The sequence below is a fragment of the Mustela nigripes genome, chromosome 5, assembly GCF_022355385.1.
Source record: "Mustela nigripes isolate SB6536 chromosome 5, MUSNIG.SB6536, whole genome shotgun sequence".
NCBI classification, from domain to species: Eukaryota; Metazoa; Chordata; class Mammalia; order Carnivora; family Mustelidae; genus Mustela; species Mustela nigripes.
In genome coordinates, this window is record NC_081561.1 from 126,748,672 (window position 1) to 126,769,603 (window position 20,932).

The 20,932-nt window shown below is 37.5% G+C and overlaps 1 protein-coding gene and 1 pseudogene across 1 annotated transcript in view; both read left to right on the forward strand.

Annotated features, from left to right (window-relative positions):
• The window catches only part of LOC132018508 (large ribosomal subunit protein eL8-like), a 48,505-nt pseudogene extending 28,494 nt beyond the window's left edge, over positions 1 to 20,011 (forward strand).
• The window catches only part of FOXO3 (forkhead box O3), a 120,658-nt gene that overhangs the window by 36,984 nt on the left and 62,742 nt on the right, over positions 1 to 20,932 (forward strand).

The window sequence follows — 20,932 nt, forward strand, 5'->3', positions numbered from 1 at the left end:
TCTTTTAAGGATGCAGTTCACAGGCGCTTCATAATGTACCATTTTGTAGTTTTTTCTACTTTAATCCTTGCCTTCTTGCTCCTGACCCTCCCCTTCTTTTGTCTCCCCCAATTTAGGGAGGGGAAATACCCCTGTGCCTCTCTCAGTCTGAAGTGGTTTTTTTGCCCCAGAATTGTGTTCTTCAATAGTGGGGTTTTTGTTTTTTTTTTTGTTTGTTTTTTTTTTAGATTTTACTTATTCACTTGGTGAGAGCAAGAGAGGACAAGCAGGGGGAGCAGCAGGCAGAGGGAGAGGGAGCAGCAAGCTCCCTGCTGAGCAGGGAGCCCGATGTGGGACTCGATCTGAGGACCCTGGGATCATGACCTGAGCTGAAGGCAGCCGCTTAACCCACTGAGCCACCTTGGCACCTTCAGTGGTTGCTTCATCTTCACTTGAGTCACCTCAGTTCCAGAGGAGGAATGGATTGGCCGAATTCTGCTGACTTGTTGCGACCCAGCTCTGCTGATACGGACATTCGTGGGCTGGGGATGACAGGGGATTACCAAGCAGTTGCTGAGTGATAAACTGAGCTGAAGCAACCGCAAGCAGGATACTCACAAAAGAGTCACGGGCACGCACCGACCCATTGCTCTGTACCAGCTGTCTGTGCTGGAGCCTGCTGGGAGATGGGAGAAAATCAAGAGCTTTCTCTTGAGTGTTAAGTACAACATGAGTCAGAAGCATAATTCTGAAAGGTTCTGGGGCTGTCCAGATTTGGTGGTGGGGGCGGGGAGGGAGAAGTGTTAGACATTCTGTGGTGATTGACTTACTGGGAATTCACCATCATGGAAACAGAAATTTAGGGAAAGAATTCTAAACATGTTCTGGGAAGGCTCCCATTCATGGAATTGGTTTGGCAGATAAATGGCTTCGAGGAATGCCAACCAGAATTCTGTAGCAAGATGTGGATGGTTGGAGAGACTCTTTTTTCCTGTTACTGCAACCCAGTGGTGGTTGGAGACGTCAGACCTAGGGCAGGGGCCCTTCTCTCTTCACCCTCCATTTCCTTCACTCTTAGCTTGTCCTGATAACCAGGAAGGAATTTCTCAAATTCCCATCTGTGCATGTTCTTTCTCTCTCCTTTTTCTTAGATGTAATTAATAAAAGGATTACTAACAGTTACTATAGAAGAACCTTGAGGCGCAAACCAAGTTCCTTGATTTGCACCTCAAACTTGGATGAGTGCCATCTGCTCATTCCTAGATCAGGAGAACTACATTGTTTTTATTCCCTGTCTTCCATTTTCCTTCCCCCCGTTATTATTCCAGGTAATAAGTAATGGCCCTTCTGAACTGAAACAGATTTAGGAATGTTCTTGAAAAACATAACCTTTCTTACTGGAGTTTTCTTTTAAGACAGGGCAGTTTTATATAAAAGAGAAATATATAATCCTCCTGGGTATACTAACTTTGTTGCTTGCTTATTCTAGGACCAAAAATATATTAATTTCTGTACTTCTTTGTGCTCTCAGCTATGCCTAGAGTTGTGTGTGTGTAGGCATTTCAGAACCATAGTTTGCAGATTTATGCTTTGAACAGTTATCTCTCTTTTAAAGGTTTTATTTATTCGTTTGACAGAGAGAGACACAGCAAGAGAGGGAACACAAGCGGGGAGTGGGGGTGGGGAGGGAGAAACAGACTCCGTGTGGAGCAGAGAGCCCTTCGCGGGGCTCAATCCCAGGGGATCATGGTCCAAGCTGAAGGCAGACGCCCAACCACTGAGCCGCCCAGGCGCCCCTGAACAGTTATCTCTTATTTGAATTGTGTCCAGTAGTCAGTTTAATCGTCAGGCGCCATAAATAGTTTAAGATTATAGGCTTCTCTTAATGATCTTTCACCCAATATGTGTCTTCCTCTGCTTCTGGTCTTTTCCCTCATCATCAGCCACAAAAGGCTCTCCCAGGTTTGAAAGTTTTACAGGTCCGTGGATTTGCTTTTCTAAAACTCTTCTCTCACTCCCCCTTAAAAAAAGTACTTAGTCCATGAAAATCTGACTCACAAACTTAGAAATGCTTTAAAATAAGTATCAGAGACATCAGATGTGCAGTTGTTTCTGTGAAGGGCTATCCTGTTTCTTCACACAACTTCCAGCCTCTGTTCATCCCATTTACTCCTGACTGTTGATGTGGATTGTCCCATTTCACTTTTCCTCTCAGGATAGAATACAGGTATCATTAGCTATTCCATATAATAGAATGGAGCCATATTCCAGCGGGAAAATACTGGGTGGCTCGTTCTTTCAAGACCCATCTGAGTATGTGTCAGCCTTCTGTTTGGTCAAGATTGATTTGCGGGACAGCACAACTTGTCCCTAGGTATTCCTGTCTTTCAAGACTTCTGAGGGGTAAGTTGTTCATTTCCTTCATTTTTTATTGAGAAATAGTTGACGTATAATGTTGTATTAGTTTTAGGGGTACAACATAATGACTTGGTATATTTTTAGATTGCAAAATAATTACTGTAATGAGTTTAGCTAATATCCATCACCACACATAGTTACATTTTCCCCCCCTTTAAGCCATTCACCAAGTACTGACAAAACCTAGTTGTGGTACCTGGGAAGACTAGCTTAACACAAGTTGGTGTTCCATAAATATAAGCCTATAAAAGTTTATTTCCTTTTATTATAAAAGTACCTGTGTTGGTTGAAAACTTTTGAAAACTACAGATTGAAAAAATGAAGAAAATAAAAATCACCTATAATTCTATAGTTTATTGTTAACATTTCTTTGTGCTTATATCTTGGTTGATTAGTTGACTGGGATTATGTATTTACCTATGGCTTTAACACCTGGTTTCTCCCTTAAGCCTCAGAACTTGGTAGTTTGATAATCTTGGCTAATTCTCATAAAGGAGGAGGGATTATACATACTTTTTCCATGTCATTAGATAATTGTTAATGATTTCATTTTTAAAATTTAAATATCTTATTCTGAGATAATTGTAAATTTACATATAGTTGTAAGAAAAAATAGGTCCCATGGACCATTACCCAGTTTCCCTCAGTGATAGTATCTTGTGAAACTGTGGTACTCTCAGTTTACTGTCATTGATACAGTCGAGGTATAAAACATTTCCAAGAATTCTTTCTGTTGCCCTTTTATATCCAAACCCACCTCCTTTCCCTCACCTCCATCCTGGCTCCTGGCAACCACAAAAATGTTCTCCATTTTTATAATGTCGTATCAAGAATGTTATATATAAGTGCGGTCATATAGTGTGTGACCTTTGGGATTGGCTTTTTCCGTTTAGCCTAATTCTCTGGAGATTTCTCCAAGTTCCTACACGTATCAATACGTTCTGATTATTGCTGCCTAATACTCTACTGTATGGATATATTACACTTTATTTATCCATTTATCAGTTGATTGGATATTTGGGTTTTTCCAGCTTTTGGCTTTTTTGAATAAAACTTCTCTGACATTTGTATACATGTTTTTGTGTGAGCATAAGTTTTTCTCTGGGATAAATGCCCAATGACTTCATTTTAATGATGGCATAATATTTCATGTGTATGACATTATTTTTCATTGTATAAAATAAATATGTCATTTAGCTGGTTATTTCTAGATTGATTAAAGTTCTTTTCCCTTCAGTTTTTCTTCTTTTTCTTTCTTTTTTAAAGATTTATTTATTTATTTTAGTGCACATGAATACAAGTGGGGAGGGGCAGACTCCACTGAGAGCAGAACCCAAAGTGGGCTTGATCTCACCACGAGTGAGGTCATAACCTGAGCCAAAACCAAGAGTATGAAGCTCATCTGACTAAACCACCCAGGCACCCCATCCCTCCAGTTTTTCTGCTGTTCTAAATACACTGATGAGAATCTTATAGGTAAGCTTTAATGCACATCTACTTTTATTTCTAGAAGTGAAATTGATGCCTCAGAGGATGCAGATTTTTCAAAGCTTTGCTTTTTATTCTCTAGTCTCTCTCTCTCTCTCTTTTTTTTTCTCACAAAAACCTGTAAGAATCCTACCAGCGATGTATGAAAGTGCCCATTTACCCATTTCTCATATCCTTGCCAATACAGAGCACTATTACTTTATAAACTCTGCAAATCTCTACCATACCCGCCTCTAGCCACATGTACTTACAGCTTGACTGTTAGCTTTCCATTCCTACTTAGCCTAAGAAAATCTTTCAGACTAGTAGAAATTCTACTAAGATCCTGTTTTTATATGAAGCTTCGGACTCTGCTGAAGTAGTTTTTTTAGAGCATCAGAGGATTTGGTAGAAGATGGGTACAGAGGGGTGCTTGGCTGGCCCAGTCTATGGAACATGCAGCTCTTGCTCTCAGGGTTTTAAGTTCGAGCCCCACATTGGGTGTTGAGATTACTTAAAAAAAATAAAGTCTTCAAAAAAAAAAATTGGGTACAGAGAATTAGAAGATATCATTCTGAATCTTCCTGTTCTTGTGTGTTGTCTCTTTTGTACCTCCTGTTCATCCAGGAGAATTAGTTAAGGGTGTGCTGCTAACACTTACAGCCTTAAAAAAAGACAGACAAAGCTTTGAGATGTGAATCACTTTAAAAAAAAAAAAAACCTGATTAATATAAGCAGTATAGGGCGCCTGGGTGGCTCAGTGGGTTAAGCCGCTGCCTTCGGCTCAGGTCATGATCTCAGGGTCCTGGGATCGAGTCCCGCATCGGGCTCTCTGCTCAGCAGGGGCCTGCTTCCTTCCCTTCCCCTCTCTCTGCCTGCCTCTCTGCCTGCTGTGATCTCTCTCTGTCAAATAAATAAATAAAATCTTTAAAATATATATATATATAAGCAGTATAGGTGAGAGAGTGTGTGTCTTGTTCAGTATAGTAGCCCATTTGTAGCTCTGAGAGATGAGAGTTAAGTATAGTCCTCTAATGGAACTGTTAATAGTAGGCAGAATGGTAGATGCTTTTCTTCTCCCTTCTTACGCCAAAGTGTTTTAGTGTTTTGTTTTGTTTTTTTTTACCCAGTGTGACTAGGCAGTGATTTTGAAGGAATAATACAGGGTGAAGAATATTTACCAAAACCTGAAAAATGTATTTGTCTTCTGAGATAAGTGAAATCTTTGGTTTGAAAATTACTTTCTGGTAGGATATAGCAAATTGACATTCCATTCAATGTAAGACATTTTTTTCTTCTTTGTGTTTTGAGATCTGTAATAGTTTTCTTTATATGTGGCTACCATATTTAAGATGAGTCAGGCTGATTTCAGTTGTTTTATTGTTAGAATGGCAAATCACTCTTCTAGAAGATTAGATGACTTCAGAAGAGATTGTGCTCACCGACTTGTTTGGTGCTCGGTTAGCATCCTGTGACAAAGACCCCATTCTTATAAAGAGATGAATTAAGGAGGCTGGCAGAATCTGGTGTTTCTCTTTTTAAAGTTGTAAGAATTCTTATTCATTCAGCCATTTAAATACCTTCTGCAAGTTTTTAGCTGGAGACGAATGACGAATATAATGAAATGCAGATTAAGTAAAGCGTCATCCATGAAAACTATTCACTCTCGCAGGTATTATAAAGAAAATCTTCTCTTTTCATTTTTCCCAATTAATATGATTCTTACGGCACCAGTGACTGATCTTAACATTATCTAAAACATTTACACACATTTTGGCCTAGGAAGGAGAGTGTATTATTGAACATCAAGCTGGGCATTCTTATATCCAGGTGTTGCATATTTCTAAAATGTTACTTTTAGTTTAAAGAGCGTGCAGGAAGGGAATTCTGCTTAATGGGGGAGAGATCATTGGGAGAGGTTTGGATAGAGCATTTTCTTTGAGCTTAGCCTGTATAGCTTTTCCCGAAACTATCATAATTTTCCTTCAGGGCTGTGGAAGGGTCCTGGAATCTGTCAACTCTGTTGAAGCTCAGAGTTTAGTTTTATTTTTGAAATAAAAATTCTCTATGTGGTATATTTAGACAGGTTTTTTTTTTTAAGAAATATTTTTATAATGATCATGGAAATATCTGCAGGTCTGAGAACTCCTAGAAGAATCATTGACTATGAATTTGACCAAGAATGGTGACTTAAACAACAACAAAAGACATGATGTTGAGAATGATTAGATACAAACAGAATCAGTCACTCAGAATTCTTTGACAAAAATGGTGGTGTTCAACTCTGATCTGAGTGACTGTCAGGAGACCGGTCTGCAGCATGCAGAATTAGTTTATTGAGGAGGCCAGAAGGTGCTGAAGGGAAAAACGTATTTTAAACAAACAAGGTTTATTATATAGATACTTCAGGAAAGATTTGTTCATGAAAATCTAGAATTATAGTGGACATGGTAAGTAATAAAAGAGAACTGAAAGACAGCATTATGTTTTTTTGGTGGGTAAATGGGGAAGAAAGCATTGGGTTTCTTTGCTGTCTTCAGCAAAGCTTAAGTTTTTGTGGATCATTATAACCTTTGTGTGACTGTGTGGAAGAACTTCCCAGCATATTTTGTGTTCTTTCTGGATTTGGATAACACTCAACAGAGACCTGCTTTTGCCTAACGTGAGTGAATAGTCCTATTTTAAAACTGTATTGAAGTGTGGAGGCTTCATATGATTTATTAGTATATAATACTGTGTTTGACATTGACCTATTTGTGAACAAGGAATATTCAGTTCACATTCATTGTTCATTTTCGTGTTTAAACCACAAATAAATGTTACAGTTGTAGGATCTGTGCTGGAACTGAACAGCCTATGAATTCAGCCAAAGAAAACAGTTAGTTAGCCTGGATGTTTCAGGCCCCCTTAAGTTTTGAGGGTTGTGTATTTTGTTTTTGTCTTTTTTACTTATAAGTGTATTTGATTTGGTCTTTTCTTTTAGTAACTGGAGAACTGGAGTTTAGTAACTGGAGTTTATCCTTATGGAGGTACCCTCATGGCCATATCTGAATGTCGTGAAGGGTAGTAACTTCTTCCATTTTCTTGTGCCTTGCTTGCCTGCAGATCATGACAGCCCAATAAGAAGAGAGAAAAGGATATATATTTAAAGCCACATGCTTCTGTTCTGCAGATTTTCTTCACAGAGTTCCATGTGGGCATGGCCTCTTGGCTTTACTAATTTTCCTTTTTAAGCCTAAGATATTCCTTAGGCCAAAGTAAGCTTTTTTAAAATTGAGATAAGTGAAGTTCATAGTCATATTTTCCATTATGGGGGTCCTTCTGTTTACTACTGATTTTTTTGTGTACACAGAATGTATTAGATAATTCTAATCCATACATACCCTCAAAGTTACTCATTTCTCAGAAGAGGAAACAGTTAGACCAATAAGAAGCTTGCCCTTCTTGGTGGGGGTGGGGGACAGGATAGGATTTTAGATTAAATTATCTTAATTTCACAGATGGTTTGGGAATTATTGGAATTACCTTGGAAAGAGAAGATTTGCTTTTGTTTTTGTTTTTTTAGCACAGGGAAAATGGGGATGGTTTCTATTTTGATAACCTGGTCAGATAAAATGAAGGACCAGGTTGGGATGGGTAAGGGCAGGGTGGTGAACATGGAAGTGTAGCACGAGATTGAAGTAAGACAGCAACTTAGGAGAAAATTCAATTAGAGGGAGAAGTTTCAGATTTTTTAAAATGTAAGAATTATAAGTAAAATAAGATGGATTGTGCCACAAAAAAATTTGGTCTGCAACAGAACAATTATGCATTTGAAAGAGGTGGGACAGGGTCAGAAAATAATTAATTTTGTATCGTGGGTTTGAAGACTGGAGTTCTGTGTAGTTTGATAGGAGGCTGATCAGAGCATCTTCCTTGGTTGTCAATAATGTTCTCAGTTAATGACTAATTGCTGCTCTTGCCCAGAAATCCAGAAACTCTGGAGATGAGGAATTCTTTTTGAAACTAATTCCACAGTACATCACCCCTTTTGTTCACCACCACAGACTGTACCCTGGCTCCTCTTCCCAAGGGCGGTTCATTGGCACGTCTGTCTGGTAGGGCGGTGTTTTCTGCATAGTAATCAGGCCTCTGCAATTGTGACATTCCTCCCCCTCACCCTAAACTCTTTGGGTTCTTGACACACGGTGGCAATGCTCCTGGTAGAACAAAAATCAAAAAGAGAAAGGGAAAAAAAAAAATCTTCTAGAATTTGATGTGCCTGCATGGTTCTGCCATGCTGTGATTAAGGAAACTCCATTAAAAACTTTCTTCTTCCCAGGAAGCAGCCTTGTGAATAGGCAGGTTCAGAAAGCCAGGGAGCTGGCAAACTTTTTCTATTGCAGCCTGTCCTACTTCACCAAGGGTTTAGTGATAAGTGTTCACATTTTAAATGATTAAAATTTATATTCTGACCACCTTTAGTGTGTGCTAATTTGCATAACTTTTTTTTTTTTAAGATTTTATTTTATTTGAGAGAGAGAGTGAGCGAGAGAGAGCACACAAGCAGGACAGAGGGGGAGGGAGAAGCAGGCTCTCCGTGTGCGAGCAGGGAGCCCAATGTGGGGCTTGATCCCAGGACTCTGGGATCATGACCTGAGCCAAAGGCAGACACCTGCCCGACTGAGCCTCCCAGGTCCCCCATAACTTTTTTTTTCTCCCAAAGATTTTACTTGCCTACTTGTTTATTTATTTATTTATCTGAGAGAGCACTAGTAGGGAAAGGGCAGAGGGACAGGGACAACAAGACTCCTGCTGAGCTACCCAGGCGCCTCTGTGTAACTTTTATAAAAATTGTCTCTTTGGCCACCATTGTGTGCAGTTTTCATTTTTGTTGCCTGCATGACAAGAGGGGGTAGAGATAAGAGTTCTACAAAGAGGGGCAGCTTGGTGGCACAGTTGCTTAAGCATCTGACTCTTAATCTCGGCTCAGGTCGTGATCTCAGGGCTCTGAGATCAAGCCCCGAGTTGGGCTCTGCACTCAGTGGGGAGCCTGCTTCAGGATTCTCTCTCTTCATTTGCCCCACCCTCTTTCAAATAAATAAGTAAATCTTTTTTTTAAAGTCTCATAAAGATAGGTCAACAGGAGTATGTTGAAGGAGTCAATGCAAGTTTGACCAGCAGGTGTCCAAGTTTTTTGTTTTCCTATATTTAAAAAACAAAGAGATCTCTGGGATATTAGAGTATTTAGGAAAAAGGTATTGTCATCGGTTTTTAGACTCACAGAATTTATAACTAGACTTTTAAATTATTAATTTGTGTGTTTTGTCTTGCATATGCCAAAGGGCATACTTCGGAGATGAAAGGTCTTTGGTTTTTTTTTTTTTTAATCACAAATTGAAATACTACAGAAGAATAATGTTTCTTACACTCTCTTCAGAAACTTGCTTCACTAGTATTGTGTTTTCTGATTTTGATAAGGTTACATGTCTTGAAAATGGCATGTGTTTGTTTTTAATACCATTGATCTTGCTTTATTCAGATGCATAGATGATTATAAATAAATTCTGCTCAGTCTGTAAAGCCTAAGGAAGTCCTCATATTCTTATTTTTCTGAAAATCCTGACACTTAGTAAGACCTAAGAATCCTTGTGGGGGTTCACAGATTAAATTCCTTGGATGCCTTACCACAAATGCTAAGGAAGAAATTTATTCATTTGTTCAATAAATGTTTATTGATGCCTGCTATGTGCCAGGCACTGAAATGTGTGTTCCGTAGCAGTGGGTTACCCTGAGAGAACTAATCTTGATCATTATCAGTTTCTTAGTTCACAGCAGCCTTCTGAGCATTGAGAGCAAGTCTGACCTTCATTCCTGGCCTATTTGCTGTTTTCCAAGGACCTTGGGATTATAGAATGCCAGAGTTGAAAGATATGTAGGTAGACGTTTTAGTCCAGTTCCCTCATTGGATTCATTAGGAGTAATGTAGAACCTCATATGTATACTCCCATTTGGTCTAAGATGACTCGAGTTTCTCTGCTCTAAATCTAAGTGTTTAATACTGAGAATCATTTTTAGAATGCTTGAGTTGGGTGAAATCTCTGGTTCAACCCCTTGAAAAACTGATGGGTGACTGAATTGACAGTCCTACTTAAAGATGGTTGAGAATTGACTATCACAGATATATCTTCTGGTATTACAAGCACTCCTGCCAAAGAGGCTTATTCTAACTGGTAATTGTCTTTTTTTCTCCCAGAGGTATAGAGACCACAGAGTAGATTAGAGACATAGTCCAAACAAAGTAAAAGGATGATCAGAGAACTTTTCAGAACTTGTTGGGTTTAAAACAAAACAAAACAAAACCCCACAACACAACAACAACAAAAAACAAATTCTAGTCCTATTCTGATGGTGCTGTAATTTCTTTGTCAAAAACAAAATCCAGAAAGAAAAATACTCTGACAGAAATCAGGAAACCAAATATCCTACCTGCTAGCCAGCTCAGTGGGTTCAGATCAGAGCGTACCATTTAAGATCCCTTTTAGCTGTCTTTAGGTTTATTTGAAAACGATTCCAGTGTGTTCATAAGTGAAAAACAATTTAAAAGATCTTCTTTTTGGCCTTGGTACTTTTATCGCAGTTAGCATTTCTAATAGTTCTTCAAAGTTCGAAGAGAAATAGGCTGTTACCACAGAGAGAGAAAAAAAAAATCTTTTATTTTTTTCCTTTACCCCCTACCCTGCCATAGTCAGAAAACTGGCCCTAAATTTCCTGGACAGATTTGTTTCACTCTCAGAAGAGAGCTGCTTAGGCAGTAAATGCTCAACTGTGTCCTTTTGTTAACACTGCGGTGGCTGGGGTGCTTCCACCAGCTGCAAGGTTTGTTAGCCGGACCTCAAGATTTTTGCCTTAATCCAAATGGACAGTTACCAGAGGCCATGATGCAGAAGAGGTTATTGGAGGTTAGTTCTTAAATGTCTTAAGATCAGCCTACTGTAATTCACATTCAGTAAAGAAGTGGTTTATAACTGGTAAGCTGAGTAAATGGATTATCTCTAAGCCTTACTATTTTTAGCCTTTCCCCAAAAATGAATGGTGAATTGTCACGTCTCTCCCAAGAGCTTTTGTTTCAGTGAGTGCCTAGAGACAAGATGGAGCTTCAGCATTACTCCTGGAAGAAGGCAGTGGGTAGGAGTGGTTGCTGATTTGGGGTAGTGTCTAGCATTCAAAGAGAGGCACTGGGAGTTACATACCCCGGTGCCCATGGGCCTGGGTTCTAGTCCAGGTTTAGCTACTTAGTAGCTGAGTGACCTTGGGCAGAGTCATAAACTCTGGGTCTTGATCTCTTTAGTTTTGAAATTAGCCAAAATACGATCTGTCCTGTCTACTCCTTTTAAGATGGTGGTAACAATACAGTATTGCTATTGAAGATGGTATTATTAAGAAGGGGGGAGAGGACAGAAAGCCAAGTAACAGGCAAGTGAATTTGTTTCTCACTCTCTTCTCTATATAATGCTATAGATCACCTTAAAAAAAAAGGTTTTATATATTTATGTATTTGAGAGCTCGCACATGTGTGAGTCGGGGGAAGGAACAGAGGGAGAGGCACAAGCAGACTCTGTGCTGAGCACAGAGCCTAACATGGGGCTCGATTTCATGACCCTGGCATCACGCCCTGAGCTGAAATCAAGAGTCAGATGCCTAACTGACTGAGCCACCCAGGTGCCCTTGGATGGATCATGTTTAAGGGTGAATGTTTTTGGGTCAGCCACTTGGGACAACAAAATGATCTCTTCAACTGGAAAGCCCTGGTGTTCTTACCATTTCTTAATATCACATTGCTTTAGTGGTACACATCATCCCTGGTCCTTCTTTTGTAGCTTAGAACTGGACAGCACACATACGTACATGCTGGTAATGTGCCTAGAAGATTTAACTTGATCACAGGGCTGCTTGTTGCCTAGGCAAGGGTCCTTTCATTCAATTCAGGAGATGTGCATATTGGATTAAAATATATATACACACACACAGTTTTGAAAACAAAAAAGTTGGAGAAGACCTATTATAATTCTTCTTAATTTATATGAGTTCCTTGTAGTTCTGGTCATTTGCACATGAGCTATTTATTTAGGTTTATTAAGACGGGACACCTGGGTGGCTCAGTGGTTAAGCATCTGCCCTCAGCTCAGGTCATGATCCCAGGGTCCTGGGATCGAGCCCCTCATTGGGCTCCCTGCTCAACAGGAAGCCTGCTTCTCCCTCTCCCACTCCCCCTGCTTGTGTTCCCTCTCTTGCTGTGTCTCTCTCTGTCAAATAAATAAGTAAAAAAAATCTTAAAAAAAAAAAGATTATCTGTTCTTTGTTTTCTGTGTTTTGTTTTTATCCATGCATAGGCTTTATAAAAAAATTTATTATTTTAAATGGATGAAGATTGGATGTTTTTAAAATTTATTTAACTGTTTCTTCACTGGAGAGCACTTGTTTTTTAACTTTATTTTAATATTCTGTAATATTATAGTTACTGTTTTTTATAATTCTAAAATAAAAGAACTGCCTCTAAGAGTTCCGTAAATTGCTAAGATTCTAACTGTGGACTCCTGACCAGGACCTCACAGTAAGCCAGGTCTAGGGAAATTTGTCCCCAAGAAATGAAATAGCATTGAGCAGAGGATTCAGTGTACAAATGAGTGAGACTGGACCTCTCAGCCCAGTAAGCCGAACCTCTTCACCTTTGTGCTCTGAATCAGAGAGGAATAAAGTATAAGGGACTGAGGTGTGTCTGTGTCTGTTTGGTTTTTGTGAGCAAGACAACACATTTCCACTCTGTCACTTTGTAAGTAGATATGAGTGAGTAGATATGAGTAGGGATTGGCAAAATCCGGAGCCTATAAGTACATTTTAAGCAGTGCAGAGGACAGCCCCCACATTTTTCTTGTACTAATTATGCTTTTTACATTTTTCTTACAATTTTTGTTCTTGATCCTCCCTCCCACCCTCACCTCTGATTTGTGACCCAGGGAGGATGAAGACTTTTTCTTACAGTCCTGCTGTTTGAAGCATTTGGGTAATTTTACAATGAAATAAAATTGTCTCTTAAAAAAAAAAACAAACAAACCAGAAAACTATGGTGATGTATTTTGAAATTCACCTGTGGGAGAAAAGTAGTTACATTTGTTGAATGGTATAATTGAATACAATAAAATTTGCTGTTTTATGTGCAGAATTTGAGTTTTGATAAAGGTACATAGTTGTGTAACACCATAACTGTGTAAAACATTTCAGACATTTTCATCACCACAAATAGTGCCCTTGTACGCCTTTGCAGTCATTCCCCTTCCTGTGCTGCGGGTCCATGGCAATATCTGGGTTGCTTTGGCTTTTTCTAGAATTTTATATGAATGGAATCATACTGTATGTAGCTTTTTTTTTAAAAAAATTTATTTATTTATTTGACAGAGAGAGATTACAAGTAGGCAGAGAGGCAGGCAGAGAGAGAGAGGAGGAAGCAGACTCCCTGCTGAGCAGAGAGCCCGATGCGGGACTCGATCCCAGGACCCTGAGCTCATGACCTGAGCCGAAGGCAGCGGCTTAACCCACTGAGCCACCCAGGCGCCCTGTATGTAGCTTTTCATGTTAGTTCCTGTCTCTTAGCATAGTGCATGTAAGTTTCATTTCCTGTCTTTTATCAGTAGTTTGTTCTTTTTAATTGCTATGAAGTATTCCGTGTTGTTAATATCCTGTTATATATAAATACAGGACAGTATTTTATCCATTTACCAGTAGATGGACTTTTGGGTTGTTCTTAGTTTTTTTTTTTAGCTATTATGAATAGAGTTGCTAGGAATATTCACTTTCAAGTCTTTTTGATATATATTTTTTCATTTCTTTGGGATAAATCCCTAGGAATATGATTGCGGGGTCATATGTACGGTGTATGTTAATTCCATAAGAAACTGCCAAACCACCAATCTGAGTGTAGGAGAGTTCTAGTTGTTCCCCATCCTCTCCAACATTTGAATGACATGTCAGTCATTTTACTTTTAACTTCTGTAGCATATACTATGTAAGTAGATAATCTTGTAATTTGCATTTATTTAATTAATAATATTAAGCATCTTTTTATGTGTTTATTTCTGATTTGTCTATCTTTGGTCAAGTGTTGAAATTTGCCTTTTTGAAAAATAGGAATATTTGTGTTCATACTGTTCAGTTATAAGAGTTCTTTATATATTTTTGATACAAATCTTTTTTCAGAAATAAATTCTGTGAATTTTTTTCCATCTGCAGATTGTTTATTAATAGCATCTTTTGAAGAACAAGTTTTTAATTTTGTTCAAGTCCAGTTTATGCGTTTTCTGTCCTAAGAAATTTTTGTCTAATTCAAGTTTACAACATTTATTTTTTCCCAGTTTTTTCTATAACAAGCTGCATAGCTCTTAATCTAAGTATGATCCATTTGGGATTAATTTTAGTATATTCATTTATCCATTGAACTATCTTGATACCTTAGTATATTTCTGGACTCTGTGTTCTATTGATCTGCATATCTTTTCTTATACCAGTACTGTGCTGTTGTTATTCTGAATCTATAATAAATCTTAAAATCAGAGAATACAAGTCTTCAACATAATTCTTTTTTAAGATCATTTGGACTAATCTAGATTCATTCTCCTTTAGTTTTTCTAGCAGTGTTGTATATGTTTCAGAGCACAGTTCTTGCACATCTTTTGTAAAAATTCATCCCTTTTGTAAATGGTATTTTTAAATTATGGGTTCCAGTTGTTCGTTTGATGTGTATCTTTTTGTATATATTTTGTATATCTGGTTTTTGTACCTCTTGCATCTTTGCTAAACTCATCAATTCTAATACTTTTTTTTTCTTAAGATTTTATTTATTTATTTGACAGAGAGGAGTGGGAGAGTGGGAGAGGGAGAAGCAGGCTTCCTCCAAGCAGGGCCTGATGCAGGGCTCAGTCCTAGGACTCTGGGATCATGACCTGAGCTTAAGGCAGATGCTTAACCTGCAGCCACCCCGGCTCTAATACCTCTACTACCTTTTTTGTAGATACCTTAGAATTTTCTACTTTGATCATAATATCTGTGAATGAAGTTTTTCCTCTTCCTTTCTTAAATACATGTGTACATACACATATACACACACATAATTCCATTTCTTATATAGAATATTATAATTTTATGATATATTCAATATTACATATATTATATACCTTATTTTCTCACCTTATTTCACTGGCCAAGATGTTCAACACATCATTGAAAAGAAGTAGTGAGAGGAGAGATCCTTGCTGTGTTCCCAGTCTTAAGGGAAAACATTCAGTCTTTACTGTAGTAGATGTAGGATGTTAGGTTTGAGTTTTTCATATGTGCCCTTTACCAGATTGAAGAAGTTTCTTTTATTCCTAGTTTGTTGAGTATTTTTTTTTCTTTTTTAAAAATCATGAACAGTTATTGAATTTTATCACATGGTTTTTCCACATTTATCAAGATCATGTGGTTTGGTTTTGTTTGTCTTTTAATATGAAGAAACATATTGATTTTCAGTGTTAAACCAACCTTGCATTGCTGAAGTATGTCCAGTTGGTCATGATATGTTGTTACCTTTTGCGTTGCTAGATTTGAGTTGCTAAAATTTTGTTAATGATTTTTGGGATTTATCTTCATGAGGGATATTGATCTATAAATTTCTTACAATATTTTTGTTTGGTTTTGGTGTCAGGATAATACTAGTCTCAAAATGAGATGGAAATTGTTCTCTCTTCTGCTTTCTGGTAGAATTTGAATTACCTCTTTTCTTAAATGATTGGTGAAACTCAATAGTTAATCCTTAAGAGCCTGGAGTTTTCTTTGTGAAGTTTTAATTACTAATTCAGTCTGTTTAATAGATGAAGTGTTGTTAACAGCTTTTAAATTTTTTCTTAAATGATTTTGAATATTGTGTCTTTCTAGAAATTTGTCCATTTTGTCTAAGTTATCTAAATTTTTTTTAACATAAAGGTGTTTCTATTATTCCTTATTTCCCTTTTAATACATGTATGACCTGTATTGATTTTGTTTTCATTCTCAATATTGATAACTTGCCTTCTCTCTTTTCCCTTGTTAGTATGGCTAGAGCCATATGATATTATTGATCTTTTCAAAGAATCAACATTTTGGTATCGTTGATTTTTCTCTATTATAATTTTTATGTTTTCAGTTCTATTAATTTCTGCTCTTTAATCTTTCTGCTTGTTGTGGACTTAATTGGCTTTTTTTCCTGGTAGCTTAGGGTAGAAGCTGAGATCATTAATTTGTGAGACCTTTCTTCTTTCATAATGCAGATATTAAAAGATAAATTTTCTGCAAACAACTTTTTTAACTGTATCCAACAATGTTTTTTTAAAAAATTTTTACATTGTTTTTTATTAACGTATAATATATTACTTGCCCCAGGGGTATAGGTTTATGAATCATCAGGCTTACACATTTCATAGTACTCACCATAGCACATACCCTCCCCAATGTCCATAACCCAGACACCCTATCCCTTCCACTCCTCTCCCCAGCAGTCCTCAGTTTGTTTTGTGAGAAAAAATGAAACAAGTTGGGGTTGGGAGGGAGACAACAATGTTTGTTTTTACATTCAGTTCAAAATACTTGCCAATTTACCTTGTGAATTTCTTCTTTGACCTACAGTCTATTTAGAAATGAATTACTTAATTTCCAAGTATTTTGAGGATTTTCCAGATATCTGTCTATGATAATTATTTAAAGTAAGCTCTACACCCAGCGAGGGGCTTGAATTCATGATCCCCAAGATCGAGTCGCATGCTCTGCAGACTGAGCCAGCGAGGTGCCCTCTCTTACTGTTTTCTAAATTAATCCTTTTGTGGTCAAAGAATCTATTTTGTATGATTTCCATGTTTTTAAAATTTATCAAGACTTATTTTATGGCCTAGAATATGGTCCAGCTTGGTGAGTGTTTTATGTGTATTTGAAAAGAATATTTATATGCTGTTTCGGGTGACATGTTCTATAAATGCCAGTTACATCAGGTGGTCAACTTTATTTGGTGAGTACTTGTTTTAGTACTGTGCAATGAATTGTGGATTTTTCTACTTTTCAGTTCTGTTTTTGCTTCATGTATTTTGAAATTCTGTTATTGGCAGATAAACATTTAAGGTTGTTCTATATCCTCTTGATACATTGGTTCCTTTTTTACTATGGAATGTCCCTCTTTATCCTGGCAATATTCTTTGTTAAAATCTATATAATAAAACTAATATGTACTGCTGTTGCTGCTACTTTTGATTAGTAAGCTACTCTAGCTTTCTTTTATTAGTATTTGTATAGTAACTCTTTTATCTTCCTTATACTTATAACCTGTTTGTATCTTTAGACTTAACTTGTCTTTGTATATATGTAGACAGCATATAGGTGGGTTTGTTTTTACTGCTGTTTCTGTTGTTTGATTCAATCTGATACTTTCTGCCTTTTATAGGAGGCTTTTTATAAAGACTTTCATAAAATGTAAATATGAATTGTTTAGGTTTGAATCTACTGTCTTACCATTCGTTTTCTATTTATCTTATGTTTCTTGTGTTCTTTCTCCTCTTTTCCTGCTTTTTAAAATAAGTTGTTATTGTTTTAGTGAATCCTATTTACCTCTGCTTTTAGCTTATTAGCCACACCCCTTTGTTATTTTATAACAGTTGCTCTAGTGTTTTTACATCTTTAACCAATTATAGTTAATCTGCAAATAAGACTTTACATAGAGTGTAAGTCTTTGAAACAATATGCTGTCATTTCTCCCCTACTATTCTTAGTTCTGTTTTACTTCTACCATAGTGTAAACACATTATAGATAATATATTAGTAGGTTTCCTTAAATAGTCATTATCTTTTAAAAAGATTAAAAATAAGGAAAAATTTTTTTTAATATTTATTCATATATTGATAATTTCTGGCTCTTCATTCTTTTGTTTAAATTCAGATGTCTGTCTGGTATCATTTTCTTTCTGGTTAATGATTTTTTTTTAAAGATTTTATTTATTTATTTGACAGAGATCACAAGCAGGCAGAAAGGCAGGCAGAGAGAGAGGGGGAAGCGGACTCCCTTCTGAGCAGAGAGCTCAGTGCAGGGCTTGATCCAGGATCCTGAGATCATGACCCGGGCCAAAGGCGGAGGCTTAACCCACTAAGCCACCTGGGCGCCCCTAAACCTTTTTTTTTTTTTTTTTTTTTTAGGATTTTATTTATGAGAGAGAGAGAGAGCGTGAGCGCATGAGCGGGAAGAAGGCCAGAGGAAGAAGCATACTCCCTGCCAAGCTGGGAGCTTAATGTGAGACTCAGTCCCAGGACTCTGGGATCATGACCCGAGCCAAAGGCAGTCGCTTAACCAACTGAGCCACCCCGGTGCCCTGAACTTTTTTTTTCTAATAAAAGTTTTTTACTTATTTATTAGAGAGAGAGAGAGACAGCGCATAAGCACAGAGGAGAGGGGGAAGGAGAAGCAGGCTTCCTGGGGATCATGACCTGGGCGGAAGGCAGATGTTTAATTGACTGAGCCACCCAGGCACCCTTGATAAACTTTCTTTTAACATTTCTTACAGTGCAGCTCTGCTGGCAGTGAATTCTCTCAGCTTCTGTTTTTCTGAAAGTCTTTAAAATCTTCATTTTTTTTTTAAAGTTTTTATTTAAATTCCAGTTACGTAACATACAATCCAAATGTCCGATTAATGGACAGTATTAGTTTCAGGTGTACAGTATAGTGATTCAGCACCTCCATACATCACCCTGTGCTCATCACTAGGGCACTCCTTAGTCCCCATCACCTATTTGACCCACCCCCCACCCCCCACCACCCACTTCAGTTTGTAAAAACTATCAGTTTGTTCTCTATAGTTAAGAGTCTGTTTCTTGGTTTGCCTCTCTCTTTTGCTCTTTTCCTCGCTCTGCTCATTTGTTTTGCCTCTAAAATTCCACATATGCATGAAATCACATGGTATTTATCTGACCGAGTGACTTCACTTAGCATAATACTCTCTAGCTCCGTAAGTGTGGTTGCAAATGGCAAGATTTCATTCTCTTTATGTATATATAAAAAATATATATTTTATATATGTGTGTGTATGTGTATATATACATATATATACTCCCGTCTGCCTGACCTCCAGCCGTGCTCCGAGCTCACCGAGCCTGCGACCGGTTCAAGCCACCCAAGATGCCTGAAGGAAAGAAGACCAAGCCCCTGTTGTCATCAAGAAGCAGGAGACTAAGAAGGTGATCAGTCCCTGTTTGAGAAAAGGCCCAAGAATTCTGGCATCATACAAGATATCCAGCCCAAAGGAGACCTTGCCAGCTTTGTCAAATGGCTGTTCTGCCTCTGGCTGCAGTGGCAAAGGACTATTCTCTGTAAGCATCTAAAAGTGCCTCCCCTAATTCTCCAGTTCACCTAGGCTTTGGACTGCCAAAAAACTCCTCAAATGCTTAAGCTGGACTGCAAACACAGCAAGAGAAGCAGAGATTGTTGGCCCTAGCTAGTAAGAAACCTGCTGGGAAAGAGGATGTACCCACTAAGATGCTGCCTATCCTCTGAGCTGGAGCTTTTTCTGTCACCACCTTGGTGGAAAACAAAAAGGCTCAGCTGGTAGTGATTGCACATGATGTGGATCCCATTGAGCTGGGTGTCTTCCTGCCTGTTCTGTGTCACAAGATGAAGGTTCTCTACTGTATTATCGGGGGAAAGACCAGGCTGAGAGGTATCCTTCACAGGAAGACCTGCACCACTGTTGCTTTCACACACGTTAACTCAGAAGACAAAGGAACTCTGGCTAAGCTGGAGGAATGTACTGGGACCAATTACAATGATGGATATGATGAGACCTGCCATTCCTGGGGAGGCAACATCTTGGGTCCAAAGTTGGTAGCTCACATTGCCAAACTGGAAAAGGCAAAGGCTAAAGAACTGGCCACTAAATTGGGCTAAGTGTATGCTGTTGAATATTCTGTACATAAAAGTAATAAAAATTCTCTTTCAAAAAAAAAAATTAGACATTGCAGAAGATCAGTAAACTTTAAGACACAACAATAAAACTATGCCAATCCACAGTGGATGTGTATGTATATATAAATATATATTTACACACATATGTATACATATATACATATATATTTACACATTTATGTGTGTATATATACATACATATATATACACATATACATACATATATACATACATACATATGTGTGTAAATATATATATGTATATATATTTAAATATATACATACACACACATATATATGTGTAAATATATATATTTATATATATATATGGCTGAGTAATACTCCAGTGTGTGTGAAGTACACACACACACACCCCATGTCTTCCCTGTCCATCCATCAATCTATGGACACCTGGAATGTTTCCATAATATGTAGATAATACTGTTGTAGAGAATGCTGCTATAAACAGGGGTACTTATATCCCTTTAAATTAATATTTTTGTATTCTTTATCTTTATTCCTATTAATATGTCTTTTTTCTCTGCTTTTATCTATTTTTCTTTATCACTAGTTTTGATATGATGTGCCTTTGTGCGGTTTTCTTTATATTCTGTTTGGGGTTTAGTTTTCTTAGATCTGTGAGATTACAGTTTTTAGCAAAAATGTTTTAAGTTTAGCCATAACTTTTCAATTATTTTTCCTGTCCTCTTCTTCTCTGTTCTTTTTGACCTTACTTACACTTATGTGAGACAACTTAGTGTTGTCCTACAGGTCACTGATACTCTTAATTTGTTTTTCAGTCTCTTCCTCTCTGTGCTTCATTTTGCATAGTTTTATTGTTGTGTCTTAAAGTTTACTGATCTTCTGCAATGTCTAATCTGCTTTTATTCCTATCCAGTATATTTTTTATTTCAGATACTACATTTTTCTTCACTGAAAGTACCACTGGATTTGTTTATCTGTCTTTTCTCTGCTTCCTTTTTCTACCTGGGATACATTTAGAATAACTTTTTAACAGCTTTATTGAGACATAATTCACATTGGTATATAATTTATCTATTTAAACTGTATAAATCAGTGCTTTAGT